The following is an 18932-nucleotide window of genomic DNA, read 5'->3' on the forward strand; positions in this document are numbered from 1 at the left end:
GGAAGGCCTTTCACGACACAGGAAGTCCTTTGGATAATGCGCCTCTGTCATGAACTGTTGATAAAGGGATTCCTCCTGGCCTCTGAATTACAGCTACCAATCCACTCAGGTCCTCACGCTCTAAATGGCCATTACCCCCCCTCCCCCCACTCATAGCCTCATCACCTGACATTGAATGACATTGCATTGTGCGACTGTAAGCCAAACAAAGGGAGGGGTTCTCCTTCATACGCTCGCCGGTAACGGAAGTCCGTGTGGCAGGCTGGTAGGGCCAGTCATTCGGTGTTATCAGATTGAAACGCAAGAAGCCTCCATCATTGGGTTTTGTCTGGAATTCCTTTGGAAAGTCCATTTCATTAAAAGCTGCTTTCAGGTGTGTTTTCTCCTTTCTTCTCCTTGTTAGGGGTCTGAAGGTTCTTGATTTTCTTAACCCTTTCGCATTCTTCAAGATGGGCCCATGAGGGACTGTCCGTCTGAGAGAGAATGGCATTTTTTTCAGTGTCGGGGTGTAGAATTTCATATGCCTTCTAGTAAAAAAAAAATGTAAAAAGGACAGGCGAAGTCGGAAGCCTTCAGTGAAACAACGATCAAGGATCCCAGCTCTCCTGAAGGCCAAGCAGCCTCTCCAGCCTTTGATGTTCACCAGTTCCTGTGATATGGGAGCTTCCACCCACAGGTAGCAAAATGATAAAAATGAATAATTAATCCAAAACTCAAGAGTAAGGCTTACTTGGGTTGCCTGCCTTCTTGGCACTAATCATGTCGGTTTCTATATATCTGCACAGACAGAATGACCAATGTGACAGGGTTAGGCTTGACACAAGAGTGCCGAGAGTTAAAGTACAGTTCCAATTAATCCATCATACGTGGAAAATATCGTAAGTTGAATATGACTATAATATAATAAATAAATAGGCAAATACTGTAACTAACTAAATAATTGAAGAGTAAATAAATGAATACAAGTTTATTTCGTTAAACACTGGGGAAAAAATGCTATACGTTGTTTCTGCTCGGTATTGCTACAGAGACTGGCTGCGTGGCTGCATGGCTGCGTGGCTGCGTGGCTGCATGGCTGCGTGGCTGCGTGGCTGCTTCCATCACGCAGCATCAGTAGAAAACATTGCATGCAATACTGCTAAGCCAGGAACAGATCAAAATTGAAAACTGACTTCGGAAAGTTCATCGCTATCGCAACATCGTAAAGTTGAAATATCGTAAGCCGAACCATTGTAAAGCGAGGAGCATCCGTATGTGTATAGATTTCTCATATTGTGTACACATTATTCCTCTGCCTTTCATGATTTTGTTTTTCGCTTTGCTACCTGCTGGTGATTCAAAGCTGGAAGGTTGATGCACTTTGTAAACCCTTTAATATTTCATGTCGAGGCTGAGGAAGTTTGGGGGTCTATGACGGTTAGTCTTTTGGCTACCCTGCCCCGGTTAGATGCACTACTTGAAGTGTTTGAGTTCTTCCTCACAGCAAAGAAGTAACAGCTATAAATTTATCTGCTTCTTGGTCTGTGTCCTGCAGTGGGGTTTCTGCTCGCCGTGTTAACGGTTTGTCGCGGCCCCTCAGCACAGGCACTGACCCCACCATTAAAAATAAAGCTTTTCTGCTCATCTCGATGTTTTTCCATGATGGCAAAGGCCTCAGTAAGCGTAAATTATTCTTGACATCAGACATTTTCCATCCGTTTTGGCACACGCTCCCATCCCCCTCCTCACCTCCAGTGCCAACTCTACACTTCAAAGTTTGGTCATTAGACCCCTTGTAGATTTAAACTCACAGACACCGCCCCATCCCCCGCAGACATGCGTACTGGACTACAGGCTAGCATCACAGAGATGCTTATCTCAGAACTGGCTTGTGAAATCCTACTTGCTAAATTATAGTTCCTGTGGAGCATGGTACTGGCTTTTGCGCGTTGATTGTTCTTGTCCACCAGGTGGAGCTTGTTCAGTCTTTGTTGGCAGTCATCTTAGTTCTGAATTCTTTTTCCTTTGGCAGATGTACAGGACTTACCTTGGACGCAGCCTTGTAGAAAGGTTACAGGTTGAATGTGTAGTCACTGCAGAAAGACTTACCTGAATGTTACCTGTATTCCCAGGTTCTGTTAAGTGATCCACGAAAGATGCTTTGAAAAGACTCTGAAACCAAAGAAAGTCTGAGAGGCGTCACATTCAGCAGCCGCTTTAGCTGTGATCTTGTACCTAAAAAGAGACCGCTATGGTCTTTGTTAACCATAAGCAAAAGGAAACTATTCATTACGTCCACTCAGAAAAAGACCACAAAAAATTTTTATGAAAAGCTTTGTGGTGTTTATTGTGGCAGAGAACGGTTTAGAAAAGGACAGACTGCATGTGCAACCATTTCATCATTAGTGTTATTCTCAAATTATTCATAAAACCATGTTTTTCTCTCATTAACGAAAGAATTCATGATATAGGTATTTTTAAAAACTAGAGAAGCAACGGTTATTGTATATACTTATTGCTTACCTTGTTTCTTGTAAAGATGTGTCTTTCCATGAGGGGCTCTAGTAAACCTGACTACCCTGAGCTGCATGATAGGGCGTCCTGCAGGTCACATGAGTGGTCACATGACCAGCCGCACAGGCAGTGCCCAGTGTGATCTTGGAAGGCACTGAATGCGCCATTGTCTCCCGCAGGCAACGTGTGGACTGGGATGCCATTTAACACATGTGGGAGCTGGGGCCGAGGGGTTACGGCAGGTGGCACCGCCTTGCAGTTGGCGTGCACTCCAAGTTCAACAAAGGCCTTGCGGAACAGGATCGCGAGTGCACTGAGCCCAGGGCTGGCTTAAATGTGCCCAAGGGAGGGGTGTCGTTTCGCCCCCCCCGGCACATCGATGTGGGGGGGCACACCTGTGCGCTGTTTATAACGTCACCCTGCTCTCTTTGTGACCTTGGTCCCGTGAGACCTTTTAAAGTGCCCTTGTGGTTCAGCAGTGCTATTCACACGGGTCATACACAGAACATTAGAAACACAGTATATGTCTTTGCCTCTGTTGGGGAGAGAGCTTGTGATTATGGGCAATTCCACTTGTGACGTGTCTCCTTCTCCGTAGGTCTTCTTAATGACATCAAAGGCTACCATGTCTGAGACCCTATATAAGAAAAAAACAATCGCTGACCATCCTATTTAGCGTCAAATGTACTCATTCAACCTTAGCACCATTGCCTCATGCCTCTGTGACTTGGGTTCGAGTCTCTGCAGTGGTTCCATGTGTGTGGAGTTTGTACGTTATCCCCATGTCGACATGCGACCTCCGGGTTCTCCTGCTTCCCCCCACAGTCTAAAAACATGCTGAGGTTTTTAGCCTGTGTGAGTGAATGGTGTGAATGTGCCCTGCGATGAGTTGGCGCCCCCTCCTGGACAGGCTCCGGACCCCACGCGACCCTGAATAAGACAAGCGGTTGCAGAAAGTGTATGGATGGAAGACTAGTGTAGGATTTGAGTTAAGTTGTACTTACATGCCAATCACAGCTTCTGTTGGTACCAATATCTGAACTGTGTAAATGAGTCCGAATGGGATTCAGTGTAGAAGCTCAGCATTATTTTCCCACAGTGGATGGATGGCAAAGGCCCCCGAACCACCCTTTCAGAGAAGCACCCAGGTCTAGCATTGCTGGTCCTTTCATTCCCTGTTCTGGGTTTTTTCATCAGCATTTCTGAGAAGCTAAACGAAGATGTTTTGTACAAGAGACACCAAAGATGAGGAGGAAACTGCCATTCAGTCCTCGGCAGGTCGACACAGACTGCAGGCGTTGCTCCACCATGTGGACAGCAACAAGTGTTACTTCAGTTATTGTATTTTCAGTGACCTTTACCTATTAGGTCAGAGCCACCTATTGGTGTTACCTGAGGGCTGGTGGGAGCTCATTGGTTGACCAGACCCAGAACATGACACCTGAAAATGGGGCGATTCTAGGATAAGGTGAGGGGCCACAGTTCATACAGTGGGTTTAACCTTATTATTAGCCAATGATATGTTTTGAATGGGTGAGTGACAGGGGAAGGGCACTCTGGTGGCCAATCAGCTTTCAGCGGGGGGCAGTGGGCCCCACCCCTGTACACATCGTGCTTGAAGATAGAAATCGAGAGATGTGTTGGCGTTACCATTCACTGGAGGCTGTGGGCTCCTCCACTACCCTTGTAAGTGCCTCCATCATAAATGCTCGTTGCCACTAATGGTCCCGTAATACAGTCCATGTGTGCAGCGGTGGGATGCTGGGATATACGTGCACTGTGCTCCATGGGGGGGGGGGGGGGGGTTACTGTTACTGTCTGTACAGTAGGCTTCTGTGTGTGAAACGTGATACCTGATAGGAGGCTGTGAGAGTACAGCTATCACATGGGGGTGTCACATGGGGCGAGGCAGTGGGCCTTCACTGGGGTCGGTGTAACCAAGGGCCAGGGGGACTCTGCTGCTTCTCTGTGTCTGCAGGCCTATCGATTCCTTTAAATGTGTTGTGACCGCAAGCACACATGCGTGGCCCAAAGCGCCCTGCTGGACGACCCATCTCCGAGCCCCCGGAGAGGCCCGTTCGGTCTGTACTGCCTCCCGGGCCCTGGTCCTCGTCAGTCCTCCTCCCAGTGCTCGACGTGCCTCGCCGCATCCGCTCTCCCCGCCACTGTCCTGTTCCGATGTTGGCGAGGAACTCGGCCTCGTCAGCACTTGGATGGGAGAATCCCATGCCGCTCCAGGTCCTTACGGAGCGCCACATCCTGGTTAGCGGGGAGAGGTTCGCCCCAGGGGACTCGAGGTGGGGGGGGGGGCACTGCAGTTCCCTGCCTTGCTATGGCGGGAAGGCGTCCCAGCCATGGTCCCGCTGGTCTATAGCGCAGATGGAGATACAGGGTGCAGAAATATGAGGAAACTGAGGCTCCTTCAGCGCGTAATTTTTGCAACTTTTTTGCATATCCCATCATGCCCTCCTTTGAGGCATACATCCCCATCCCCGAGCCCAGTGAGAGTGAAGCTTGGGCTCCAAGTGCACGGTCAACCATTTAGTCAGTGTTTTGTGGGAGGGGTCTAATGGACATGTGACCGATCTACTGAGTGCAGGATTTGAACGAGTGACCTTCTGATCACAGGCACAGAGGCCTAGCACACTGAACCACACACCGCCCTCCAGAGGACCACTTAAGACAGCGAGGTGGTCGCACACATGGAGCCATAACGCCCAGTTTTACGGTTTCATCCCAGATGGGGACCAGTTGTAGGACCCTGGAGAGGGAGACATGATTAAAATGATATGGCTTCAGTTGGATATCTTAGCTAAACGCCTATCTACTGAGAGTAATAATAATAATAAATTAGAATTGTGAATATTACATACTTTTAAATAAGCGCATAGCTGCACAGGCAGTCATGGAGTGCAACTTTTCAGATATACTCCGATAAGCTATTTCTCATGTCATCATCTCCATCGTAAACATTTAGTGTCATTTGACTGATAGGCCTGACGTTGTCATCACTGGTGATACCGCGTGTGCTTGGACTCTGGGGGTCATTATTTCATGCTCCGTCTGTTGTGGAATATTTCAACTCTGACATGATTGGGAGGGACGTTTTCCTAATCACATCCAGTAACAAGTTCACATGAGCCGTGTGGGTCTTTTCCTCCGACCAGAGTTATAGGTTTGGAGCATAAGGGATTGGTTGTGAAAGAAGTCTGGTTGGTAGGTTGGTTTGTTTAGTTTCTTCGCTGTGTTTACCATGTGTTTGAAGTGATCAATGGGTCTCTTCTTCCTGTTGATTACCGATATTCTCCCAATCATTTGAGGCGATGGAGACACCCACAGAGAGAGACCAATGGAATGGCTCCACACTGTATGATGCAATCGACAGCAATTGATGCAATTGATGTTAAAACATTCTGATTAAAGCCAACTGAATTAAAAGCAAGACAAGTGGAATGAGAATGTAAGTTAGCATAGCTCTACTTTATGTCAAGTTCTTACAAACGAGATGCAGCTTCAGGCAGAACTATTCATCAGAGATAAATACAGACCACTGGGTGGTAGAACTTTGAGTCCTTCAAGTAATTTGAAAGAAAGGAATGTGGCAGCGATCTCACATTTTGCAGAAGACAGCACTTTGGGCTAAATTGCTTTAAGCAAAGGTTACGGCACTAATTCCCTGTGATGGAATGTGAGTAACTCACACTAGATTGGTTTGTTTGTTTTATTTAAAGCTAATTAGGAGGTTCTTCATCCATCCATTTATCCTACTAGGTCGTGGGGGGTCCAGAGCCTATCCCGGAAGCAATGGGCACGAGGCAGGGAACAACTCAGGATGGGTTGACATGGGGAGAACATGCAAATTCCATACACATGTGACCCAGGCGGAGACTCGAACCCGGGTCCCAGAGGTGTGAGGCAACCGTGCTAACCACTGCACCATCATGCCACCCCCTAGGAGGTTCTTTCATAGTACAAAGTACCAACACTTTTCATCTATGTGAGCTTTTAATAAAAATTGCACTTGTTCTGTGCCCTGTTCTAAGGGATGCATGTTTAATTACCAGGTATTCTGGGAGGTCTCTACGTGCCAGTCCCACAAAGCATGCTAGGTAACTGTCACAGCTAGCTGTGAGGGCCAAGCAGTGCTAGTAACAGAAAGACACCCCCCCACCCCAAGTCCATTTACTTCACTGAGACCCCTGGCATAGGAGAGACCATTTTCTCATCACCTCACTGTATGGGAGGGGAGCACATTTTTGGGCATGTGGGGTATTTTTGCCCCATGTATCCTGTCCATTGTCTTACTTTTTGTGGGCAAAGAGAGGCTCCAGCTGGAAGGGTGGGCTTGGTTGGACCAGGGGGACGTATGTGTGTTTGGGGGAGGGGGGCTATCACGGGTGTTGGCAGGACTCCCGAATTGTACCATGGAAAATGTCTAGTATGCGTGTGAATAATTGAGGTGAGCTGGTCGGCAGTAAAAATGCAGGATGGGGCTGGACACCCAGCGTGCATAACAGCAGCAGATGGACTGACCTCTGAACTTACAGCTGCTGTCTCTACAACGCAATCACCCTCGGACATTGATGATTCAAGGTTCTGCTGTTCCTTTGATTCGATCCTTTAATACTGCAAAATTGAAAAAAAAAGCACATGATTCCTTATAATTGTTTTAGAGAAAAAAATACTCTGGCTTGAGAATCAGCTTGTGGGGTATGAAACAGCCACGATATTTTAATAATGAAGTGACACTTCGGATGCTGGTTGATATGAATGTGACTCTTCCAAAATGTGGGTTTCGGATGAGCAGAAAAGCCTGATTGTAGGTGTTTAGGCCTTGACACACCCATTAGCGAGATGTATTTACCATGTCGTACTTGAGAGTTCTGGGACAAAAATCTGCTCTCTTTACAGATGTGGTCTTCTGGAGAATGTCTACCAGGGATTCAAGAATGTTATCATCCTTGAGGAAGCCTTAAAAGGGGCTTCAATATAGACATGCTTTAAAATGGATACCACCTCCCCAACACTAAAATTGTGTTTGTGTTTTCCCCCCCAGGGCTGACTCCCATTTACACACTGACAGGGGTCCGTGCTGTTTGACATGTGTACAGTTGTGGAAATGAAGTCTGCCTTTGTCTTCCTGTCCCATCTGAAATTTCCCCAATATCTCGGACTTGGCACATCTCGTGGTCACAGCACCGCCTTAAACGGAACAAGACCAACAGAGATTATTAAAGTTTTGAGGCTGCCCGTGCTGCATTCCAGGCGCCTCCACCGCGTATCAATCAGATGCTCGTTCGGCTGTGGAATAACCAGAGAAATCTGACGCCAAATCTAATTCTTAGTCTTGTAGACTATGGGACCTTTCAGACTCCTGTCACCATTCCAAGGCCGCAGGACAGGGTGTGAAGCCAGTGTCCTAAAGACCCACAACCAGTTGCGTCTCATTCTAGAATGTGACATCAGCATCCTATTCCCAAGGACCCTGTGTTGGGATCTCTGTGAACCCGTGCACTCTAGGGTGGATATGTCGACCATTCTGTGATTGTTGTGTGGCTCATGTAATTTCCAGTTACCATTGAGTCAATGGTTAGAAACAGGTCCCTTCCCCTCAATGTCTGGAGTCTTCTGCTTGTGAAGCCCTGCCCAAAGACAAATTTTGGCTGCTCGGTTTCCAGGCCGGACGCACGTCGTGCCCAAAACAAACCACCAGCCATTCATCATGGGCCTCTGAGTTTGTCAGGAAAATAAATGCCATTTGTGTCCTAAGTGGGTGTGATATACGATGTAAACTGGGTGGATAATCATAACCAAGCCAATTTGTGTCAGAGCTGACTGCCTATTTTGTCTTCATCCACAGCTTGAAAGGACAAGCTGTGTGATAGAGAAAACCGAGGTCAGAGAAACCAGGACCACAGAGTTAAAAGCCCCCTGTTTCATGGGTTGTTCTTTGCTGCATAATTAAGTCAAATCCATTTTTCTCTCATGACATTCTTCTCAGTGATCCATAAGGGATCTCCAGCTGTTTGTTGTTCGTTCAGCTTTCGATGTCTGGCTGGTTTGCAAGGCTATGCACACGCGATAGCACACCTGTCCAGCTATTTAACAACATCTGAAAAGCATCTCAGGATAGAGATCGTAGTCTAAAATTGGTAACGTTCTGCGTACTCCAAGAATCAATAACTTGGACTGAACCTGGATGCAGCAGATTGGACCAATTTGCCCAGTAAATTGTTCACAAAGGGTCCACTGGTAGTGGAATCTCGAGAGCTGACGATAAGCAGGGCTTCTGGTGAGGCCAGTGAGAAAGCCGAGACTGTGCCTGGACCACATTCACTGTGCTGTGCCTATGCCCAATAGCTCTTAAATATACAGGAAGTGACATCGACCCCTCCCCTCATTCTCAGAAGGAGGGAATGCACATGTGCCACTCACTGCCTTTTTACTGTGCTGGCTGGTCCTGGGTCTCTCTGCATTCCTACTGTCAAGTTTGATTCCCTCGCAATTCGTGGTCTTTTGCAGTCTCCATACCTTTAACCAAACATGTTATGAATGTTTCTTCAATGGAAGGTGGAAGCTGCCTCGTTTTTTTGTCTCCCCTCCCCCCCACCCCGCCAAAAGATTATCATGGCACCATCCAGTAAGGCCGCTTTGCCGCTTTGTTTCAGTTTGATCCTCATGAGCGGCCATCTTTCCACTGCTCCTAAATGATTGGCGTCTACAGGCTCGTGCGGTTAGAGAATAGTATGGGCATCCATTTTTACAGCCTTACTTCGTAGCCCGGCTAGCCCCTAAACAGCTAGCTGCAAAACGACAGCATCTGCCTGAAACTGCTCATCTGAATTTTGCCCAGCTTGGGGAGTGACGCAGATGGCATTCCCGTGGATTTGCTTCGGGTGGCCCGGTACATTTCTGGGCCGAGTCGGTGCCCACAGACGGGGAAGAGTGGCTCCATGCTGGGCAGGGATTCAAGCAGGATCCTGTGGGTCTCACCTCTGGCTTACCCTCATTAACGCGGAATATCGATCCTCTGGGAGTCGTTACGAGCTGCCTGGGGGTCTTGGGTTTCACATCTGTGCCGTGTCAAGAAAGTGCTCGGACTGGATATCGCTTCTTCTGCACTGGCATTAGAAATGGCTTCTTACTCAGGTCTCTGGCTGTCGTGTCTTGTTGAGTGGCTACGCTTAAATATTAGGGATTAAATTTAAAACCAGTCGTTGCCGGAGAATGGAAACTGTTGAGTGTCTGGCTTGCCATTTTATGATTGGCAGGCTGCTTGTTCTCCTGTAAAAGTTGAGCCTAAATGGGACATAAGAGCTTTTAACTCTGCATCTTATAAATCCTTCCCCACTCCAGTGCTCCTTGTTCTTATTTCCTTACTTATGAATTTGGGCCTGCATGTACCAAGTAATATTCAGCCAATGAAATCTGTTGCATATAATCACTCATCAATGTGTCGGAGAACTTTGTTGACCAGTGGCAATGGCACAATGATCATCATGTCTGATGTAGAGAGACATGCTGTGCGTCTGAATTCTGAGCATTTGAGGAATCTCCTCGGTGCAGTAACATAAATAAAATGCTTATTCAGTGTCTGAGATGGTCTCGGGGGGCACAGGGAAGCTACCAAACAGCTGTGGGAACCAAGGAGGTCAAGGGAGGGCCAGGGTTTGAGTTAACGGTGGCTTTTTGTTCCAAGATGGAAAACATCTGTTGGCCGAGGGTAGCAAGGCAGTCCCCATCACGGAACCAGAGGGTTTCTGGTCTTACTGGGCAAACAGGAAGCCTGTTGGAATGCAGACTTGAGCGGCGACGTATCTTGTGTTGATACAGGCGCCAACATTTGCGAGCGCTCAGATGTGACTAGACTTTTTAACACGGCTGCTGCTGGAGTTGGTTGGATGTCAGCGATCTGCTCCCTAACGACACGTGTCTCTGATGAACTGCATTGGCTAAATAAACCTACAGTCCATCCCTGCTTTTTTTTGTGCTGAATTTCCGTTCTGCAGTGTTTCTTTCTTGTTGGTTATAACACAGCAATGGGCAACTTCCAAATTGTAAATCCACGCCCTTAACTGTCATATTTTTCATGCATTTTTTTTTCCTTTCTTGTTAAATACGGAAAATATTTTAAAAACAATGTATCCTGTGTAATCCAAATGGTTAGTCCTGCATTTGACATTGCCATTCATCAGGTGGAATAATAAGTTTGTGGTCAGGGGTTACAGATGCTGTTGGGACCGTAAGTTCAGCAGAGCGCAAGGCTTCTGAATGTCTTATATTTGCAGTGTGTGACCTGATGGAAGAGTTTGCTTGGGTATAAGAAATGCCAAGAGACGTATTTATGATCTTATCCCAGTCCAAAGCCACAACCAGTCATTTCCAGCTATCACTGTCAAGGAACGAGTGGGGTGGCAGTGCCTCAGACCAGCAGCTACGCCTGTAAAGACTCCTGCAGGCTGTGCATCGGATCATGTACCAACCGCATATATTTTTTAAAGAGTGCTGTATATGTATGCAGGGATTAGTTGGGGGTAGCACTGTTACCTCACCCATCCAGGGTTGGGAGTTCAAATCCCCTCCCCCCCCCATCCCGATGTGAGGAGTTTGCATCTTCTCCACATGTGATATGAGTTTCATCTGGGTTACCCGGTTTCCTCCTGCAGTCCAAATACATGCGATTAAGTTAATCGGTGCATCTAAATTGCTGGTAGTGTATGATTGTGGGTGTGTGTGCCCCGAACGGCCTGGTATAGACTCCGTCCTTCCGACACCTTGACCTGAATGGGGGGGTTGGAATACGATGGCGATACATGTATATATATATGATGGCTTTGTGGATCTCCAGGTTTCTGTATAGTACATGTTGAGGCAGTAATCTCCAAAATATTCATGTTTGGCTTCAGAAAAAACACAATGTGGTGTCCCTTTACATGCTGCACCTTCATAATGCCTTTATAATGCATTCATAGAACATTCATAAGCAGCATGTAAGTATACCGTAACACCCTAACATACATTAGCAGCTTTAACATACATTAAAAACAAACATTATATGGTAAGAAACATTATAATCGTATAACTGCATAATTTTTTTATTAATGCATGCGTGTTACGATACTACTTATGAATGTTCTATGAATGCGATATGGAGGTGCAATTAATGTCAAATGTTACCAATAACTTTAGGTTCAGCTTTACGTCATAACGCATAATTAAAGACAAGCAATTAAGTCATCAGTCATGCAAATTACTGTCACTGAGCGCCACTGTACGCTGTGTTTTGTTGCAGAAGCAGATAGCAGAATATTGCTGCATTTTGTCCATAGCATACAGCTGGTGCAGGGTGGAAATGCATAAAGATGAGGTACCTTGGAAATGCCCGAGGAGAACCATACTGTGTTTGATGGGGAAGCTCTTTCCAGAAGTATCATTCAATCTGGCATCTGCTTTCCTGTCATTGAATGATGCAGTGTTATGAAATGGCAAAAGCTACCAAAAGCCTGAACATCCCTGAGGTCGTGGTGGAACATGACAGATTCCCAGAAGCCACTGGTCCAGCCAGGCTCCCCGGGGTTATTCAAGAGCCATTCGTCTCTCACTGGTTATTCTCAAAAACTATCGATCAGCAATCAGCGATTCCCTACCCCTGCCGTAACTCGGCACATTTCTCTGTTCCCGAGCTTCTGTCAGCGTCGTATCCCAGAAATTACATAAAGGAAAATAAAATAAAGATCTGAAATATTTCCTATTCAGAAATTTTATAAATGTATTTTTCCATCCTCCAATCCTTAAATCCAGGGGCATCTGAAACAAGGGGATGGGGGGGATGGGGGGGGACACCCTCCCAAAAACAAAAAAAATATTGCAAACACATTCCTAATCTTTTATTATGAATCCACCTTTTACTGAGGCGAATTTGCTGAGCATGCAGAGCACAAGGACAAAACATAATAAGGATTGTAGTCCTGTATAAGACAGACTCATTTAATTGTATGGATCGTTTTTTAAATGTTTATCTTAATGATGAAATATTCAGTATTTTCAAATTACATTCTACTAATTACATTCTAAGTACTTTCTTACATCACATTATTTCACATGTGTGTATTGCATGTGTGCCCCCTGCGATGTCACGATACACATTGCACCCCCCATGTCAAACTCCTTCTGATGCCACTCCTCCAACCATTTGTCCTTATCAGGGTGACGGGGGACCCAGAGTAATTCCCTGGTGGCAGAAGGCTGGGGTCCATCCAAGATACCAGTCAATCACACACACATACACACCCTACAGAAGGCGGAATTCCAAACACACAATCCAGCATGCAGAATCAGAATCTGAATCTAAATCAATATCGGAATCAGCATCAGCCAAGTAAGGTCACACTTACAAGGAATTTGACTAAGCGCTTGCTTAAATAAAGGACAATGTTTAACATTAAAACGTTAGATTCCTGAATGATTGTGCAGCAAGCAGTGTGTAACAAGATGAGGAATAAACGCAGGTTTAGTGTGCAGGTGTGTAACATAATAAGCTGTGGGTTGCAGGTCACGTTGCGACTGAAGCACAGAGGCCTCGACCTGTCAGGAGGTGGCAGCCCAGGTCCTGCACGGGAGATCCGTGCACGTTCTCACTGAGCAAGGCCACAGCCCCCGAGAAGAAACCGCCCCTCTACCTTGAAGTTCTTGTTTTAATAGTCCGATATTTCACTCCTGAAGGTAGTGGCTGAAAGATGGGATCGCAGCGGTGTGACGTGTCAGTGGCAGCAGTACGACAGCATCAACATCCAACATCATTTAAGTCTCCTGCATGGCGTTTTGTGCGTAATGCTATGCACATGTGAAACCGTGAAGGATCGTGTGACTTATACCTTACCCTTCATAAACCTCACTTTCATCCCTACTGAGGTTCACTCGTTAGTGTTTACTCCTCACTGACAATGTGATTTTTTTTTCACCTCTTACTGAACCAGCGAAAGCGAACTGTAATCTGGCATAGCCAATCAGTCTCCCTACGGGCATGTCATCATTCAGCAACTGCTTAATGATGAAGGTGGATTACGTGATGCATGACATTCTTTTACAGTAGGACACTGATTTCACACCAATTTGACCCTTAAAAAATCCTGATGTGTGCTCTGCACCACACATGGAGAAATGGATCACTGGCTTCATTTTTCCACTCTTTGTAATTGCACTTTGCTTCAAGTAAGACCCCAATTTGGTGTCTTAAAGAGTCTTTCAGAAATATCTTTGCATCTCCATCAGAACTAACCTTCTCAGCGGGTCACACTGATGATGCCACTAAAGGTGTTCAAAACCGCACTGAACATAAGAAACTTACAAGCGAGAGGAGGCCATTCAGCCCATCAAGCTCATTTGAGGAGAACTCTAATAGTTCAGAACTGTTTAAATCCTATCTAGCTCTGATTTAAAGCAATCCAAGGTTTTAGCTTGCATTACACTATCGGAAAGACTATTCTATACTCTACCTACACGCTATTTAAAAAAGTACTTTCTCAAATCCAGCTTAAAATGTTCTCCCGCTAATTTCCCCCAATGTCCACGAGTTCTTATATGTGAAACTGATTCAAAGTTGTGTGAATTTCTTCTCTTTTGTACTCTTATATACTTTTAGTATATTTTTTCTGCTGGACAAACTGAGCTGCAGAATGTAAGGCCTGGAATTTCCCCCCCATTAAAGCTGCTGAATGGAAAAAGGCCACCAAGCTGCCAAACCTGAAGCTAATGTGTTGAGCTGCACCAACAGTCACTCTCCTCTTTTTCTTTCCAGTTTAAACAACTGCAATGGCACTGTTTATGTACCAGGGGATTTTAGCTTTCATGCGATCAATGCCGGCGACTCGCGTCGGCCGGGCGGCAGCTTGATTTGTTCGCCCTCTGATACGTGGACACTGTACCCAAAGTGAGAGCGAATCCGCCCCCAACTTTGATCATCAGATGCATTTGTTGGCCACAGTCCCGGACGTGGCAATATTCGGGTGTGTGACCTTTGCACCACTTGAATCGAATACCAGGCATGCCAAGGTGGGCAGCTGTTTGCAGAGTGAAACCCCTCCAGGAATGTCTGACAGTAAACATCCAAAGATAAATCAGCTGCAAGGTACAAGTAGTCTAATGGATATTTGCAGTAGTAGACGTTGCCTCTTTAAGTGCCTTTCCATTGAGCAAGTTTTTTCCCATAGTTAGTTATGAGTCGCAATTCCCCCTACCTATTCAGCCACTACTGTACCTGACGTACATCGATGCTTAGGAATAGGTAAGGCTTCGGACAGCATCTTATTGGTTGGTCAGGGAAGTCACATGTTCATCACATTTAGAGGTTAAAGAGTGAGGATTTTTTGAGTGCAAAAGGAGGTTACAGGGGAGGTAAGAATATGGAACAGACGTTACCCAGTATGGGGCCAAGAGAAGGAGAGGGAAGCTCAAGATGTTGCAAGATGCAGAATAATGACTGACGACAATGTGCTGGATGGAACTCTGTCCTATTTTATGTTTGGGAAATTATACATGATGTAGGAAAGCAAATGCAACATTAACGGCGGCACGATAACTGCGTAAAGTGGTCAAAACGACGAGAACATCTGCTGGCTGGGTGCTGACGCTTTGGCAGCATTCTTAGTTGAATGCCGTTAAACGAGGGATCGCTGGATCTCGCTCCCGCTCTTGCTCTCCCTCTCTGGCATGGCAGGATCAGGGCCTCTCCGCTGAACGAGAGGGCTTACCTGTTCCCCCCGGGGACCGGCCCAGCGGGCACAGAGGGAAAAATTTGGCGAGGCGAAAAGGTGCATCTTCAAAGGTTCTGCGGGATGAAGGAACATATCGGATGGCTAAACAATCTGTCAGGAATCAGAGAAAGCGTTGAAAAGAGAGTTTCGCTGCATTTGCAAGCTCCACCGGCATGTCCTCCGGCACATTGCTTGAAGTGCAAATTGTAACCAGGAGATGTTTTAACTAGAAGGTGTAGTGTTGCCCGTGGCCAGCCAAGTGTCTGTCACAGCACAAAGATGTGTTCCTTTATCAGTCCGGGGTGACCCTGTCTGCCTTTTTCATTAATGAGTAAATATTGAGTGCAGTACTAATAAACTCTTAAGCTTGTGTTCTTTGATTTGTGTAGAATGTTGTCCAGGAGAGCACTGTGTGGGGTACGAGGCGGGACCTCGGCACGGGTGCGAAACATCACGGTGGGATGGAGAGGGTGATAATGAGACCGTTTCCTCTTTCAGTTCTACATGGGAAACGTGTAGAAAAGAGAAGGACACCTGAGGTCTTGATGACCTCGCAAACCCAGGCTCACAGGGGGCTGGTGAAACTGAAAGCCAGACCTTATCAAAACAGCAGAGGGGATCTTGTTCGTCAAAGTAGCAAAAGCCTGAAATAGACGCTCCAGTTTGTACCTCCCTTCGTAATTTCCACCAAAAGAGGAAGCTGGCGCCTCCTCCCAGGAAGGCCCAATTATGATATCAGGTTGGTGTTATTACTGCTGGTTCTGGGCCCTGAAAGGCCACGCTGTCCTGGGTTCACTTCTCCTCCCGCACCCTCACCTCCTCCCCCCCCCCCCCCCATCTCTCCCACATGCTTTGAAACTTGAGTCTTTTGCAAGGGATTGGCACGGCGCTTCATCCCATATCACTCGCACATGCTCACGGCATGCGGTGCGCAGAGCGCCGTGGCTCAGTGCATTGTGGGGTGGCTTTGAATGAAGGCCTGACAGCTTCCATGGTGGATCTTCATGGTGGATTACCCATCAACCTTTGCGTTATAATTCCCAGTGATGGGGGTCAGCAACCCCTATAAGCATCCCAGATGTTTCTGAGGTCAGAGACCTCGTCTTTTTGATGAGGCTCCTGGAAATACCCCGCTACAAGTTCGAGCCTGATTATGAGGGCGGGTGATGGTGTACGGATGGGGCAACACTTTATTCATACTTGGGCAATGAGCTGTGGCCCTGTACGCTGAACGCCTATGCTGGAGGACCATGCTAACATCTTAAGACCATTTGCAGAATAAATACCCCCAACTGTGCTGTTTTTATTAAACACAACTTGGAAGGATAAATAAATTATAGTTTCCCCATAAGAGATGGAAAGAACATTAAATTAGCTCCAAGCATTGACCAAAGTCTTGGTTCGACCCGGTTTCACAGTGGTTGCAGGTTAGAGTTAGCACAGATGCAAAGCAAGGTAAAATCCACTAAACGTGCGAAGATTGCGATTGCGTCGTTCATAATATCTGAGTTAACGGTAAGCCGCCGCATATGAATTGATCGCTGAGTGCGTTTCGACTCCGGAATGCAGGGAAATGCTCCATCGTGCGTTTAAATGTGCCAGGCAGCTAGAAAAAACACTAAACAATCCCAGTGCCTCCAGAACAAACATTCTGCTTTGCGCTGTGGTCGGTTTTTGAGTTTTCATCACGCCTGTGAGCCGTAGTGTTTTTGCTCTTCACAAGGGTTCAAGATCATTCACCGTGTGTTCAGTTGAGTAGATGGGCTTGGAAGCACCTAAAGGCAAGGCGGGTGGGATCAGAGCTAATTGCAAGGCCTGAGCTGTGTCGAATTCAGAGCGATTAATGTAGACTGGTGCTTGAAAACACCTCGCTAAGAAACGGCATGGCTTGGTGTGGCTGTGGAGTCACACAGAAGGCGAGAATGTTCCGCGATATGGCCCTTCCATCATGCGGACCCAATTCCTGCCAAAAGCCACATTCACCTTTCTTCAAACAGGCACTGCTGAATAACATAAATTCACTGTATGATCATATATAACATTCGATAATCCAAGAGTGCACACTGTTCATTTACTTTGTGCTCAGTACATCTCTAAAGCCTGGTTGGCATCTGGTTTAATCTGAAATGTTTGAATAATCATTAAAGTGAAATGCTACACCAGTCCTGGAGCTTAAAATTATGATAATGGAAGTTAAACTAGACTTTCTGAAAAGAAACCAACCGTTTCTGCATATTTTAAACTTGAATTTTGATGTTTTAGTGTTTAGTTGATGAACATTCTGCTCTTTTGTCTTTGTGAAGCTTGTAGTTCAGCCCCAGTTTTATCTCCCGTGCACAGCACACTGCTGTGAAACTCACCGCTACAACACCTTCCATGACCCCTGCATTGCGAAATACTGCCCACATTCAGCTCCCCCTCCCTGGGGACTCACCAGGGTAGTAGCTGGTGACAAGGCTTCAGCTCCGGAGGACAATAACTCCAGCAGCATCGCCAGCAAGCCCAGTCCTGTTAATCTATCTCTTAGCTTCTCTGCATTATTTCTGAGTAATATTTTTGCTTCCCACATCTTCGCAAATCTTCTGGACATTAGCTGCACTTACCCATGATGTACTTGTGTTGATGCCGTCTGTTTGTTATATAAATGCTCTTATTATTTGCTCAGACCTGTAGGTCACTGTGGGGATGGGGGAGAAATATAAATCTTTAATTGCAGCCAGTCTGAACACTCGGGTTGACAAGCGAAAGCTGAAAGTGACGCGCTTGATGTGAGGTGGTGGCTGTAGTGGGCCAAAATTGGCTGTGGTTCCATACTGGAACGGGGGCTGCTTAATTCGATCTGTTATTTCATTTTTATGTGCTGTTGTGGCTCTGGAATTAAGTTTCAAATAGGCTGAAACGGGGCTGGATTAGGACTGGAATTAATCTGCGAGTGGAAAAAGCGTAACTGTGGAATGGCTGGACAGAGGAAGCCTGTTATATTCAGGCTAACGCCCACGTCGTTACTCACGCCAGCATTAATGAGAAATGCCTGTCCAGTTTTTGGGGCTTTTTCCGGGGGTTGGTGTTGACGCTGTCCCACCCGGGTGCCCAGTGGCTCTCCAGCTCGCATGTCAGATTTGATGGGCTTGGTTGGGGAACGTCTCCACGGTGATGTTGCCATATTATGAGGTGTTTTCGGTGGGGTTGTGTGGTGACTTTCTCACCGGTATTGACTTAAGCTAATCAGAGCTAAGCCAGGGCGTGAGGGGGCTGAGTGCGTCTCAGGAGAGGGGACACGGCCCTGACTAATGAGGCAGCAGACGATTCTGGAGTTACAGTGCATAGGGCTGTGTGTGTGCTTTTTTTTTTTACCCAGCATGTGTGCTAGGCCGTCGTCCACCCCATTCTGCAGCCTTTACGTGCCCCTTGGGAGATTATCAGAATGGTGATCTGTTTATTCAGATGTGGCTGATGAATAGTGAGCGTGCATTGATTGGCATCAGCGCTGCTCGGTTTGGGGAGTTATTGCAGATTTCACTTGTCACATTTAGCGCTGGCCGATTGGCCGTTCCCACAGTTGGGCAGTGTGTGTTTTGCAAGCGTTGCCTAGCAGAGAGGGACCTGCTTCTAGCCCCTGCGCCATCCCAACTCTAGCCTTCCACGGGCTAGTTTTTATGACCCCCCCCCCCCCCCCCCCCAGGAATT

General features: G+C 46.7%; 1 protein-coding gene across 5 annotated transcripts in view; it reads left to right on the forward strand.

Moving 5' to 3' along the window:
• LOC125704650 (ADAMTS-like protein 1) overlaps window positions 1-18932 on the forward strand; it is a 112173-nt gene that overhangs the window by 15194 nt on the left and 78047 nt on the right. The gene's annotated exons all lie outside the window — the stretch shown is intronic.

The sequence above is a fragment of the Brienomyrus brachyistius genome, chromosome 12, assembly GCF_023856365.1.
Source record: "Brienomyrus brachyistius isolate T26 chromosome 12, BBRACH_0.4, whole genome shotgun sequence".
In the NCBI taxonomy this organism is placed as follows: Eukaryota; Metazoa; Chordata; class Actinopteri; order Osteoglossiformes; family Mormyridae; genus Brienomyrus; species Brienomyrus brachyistius.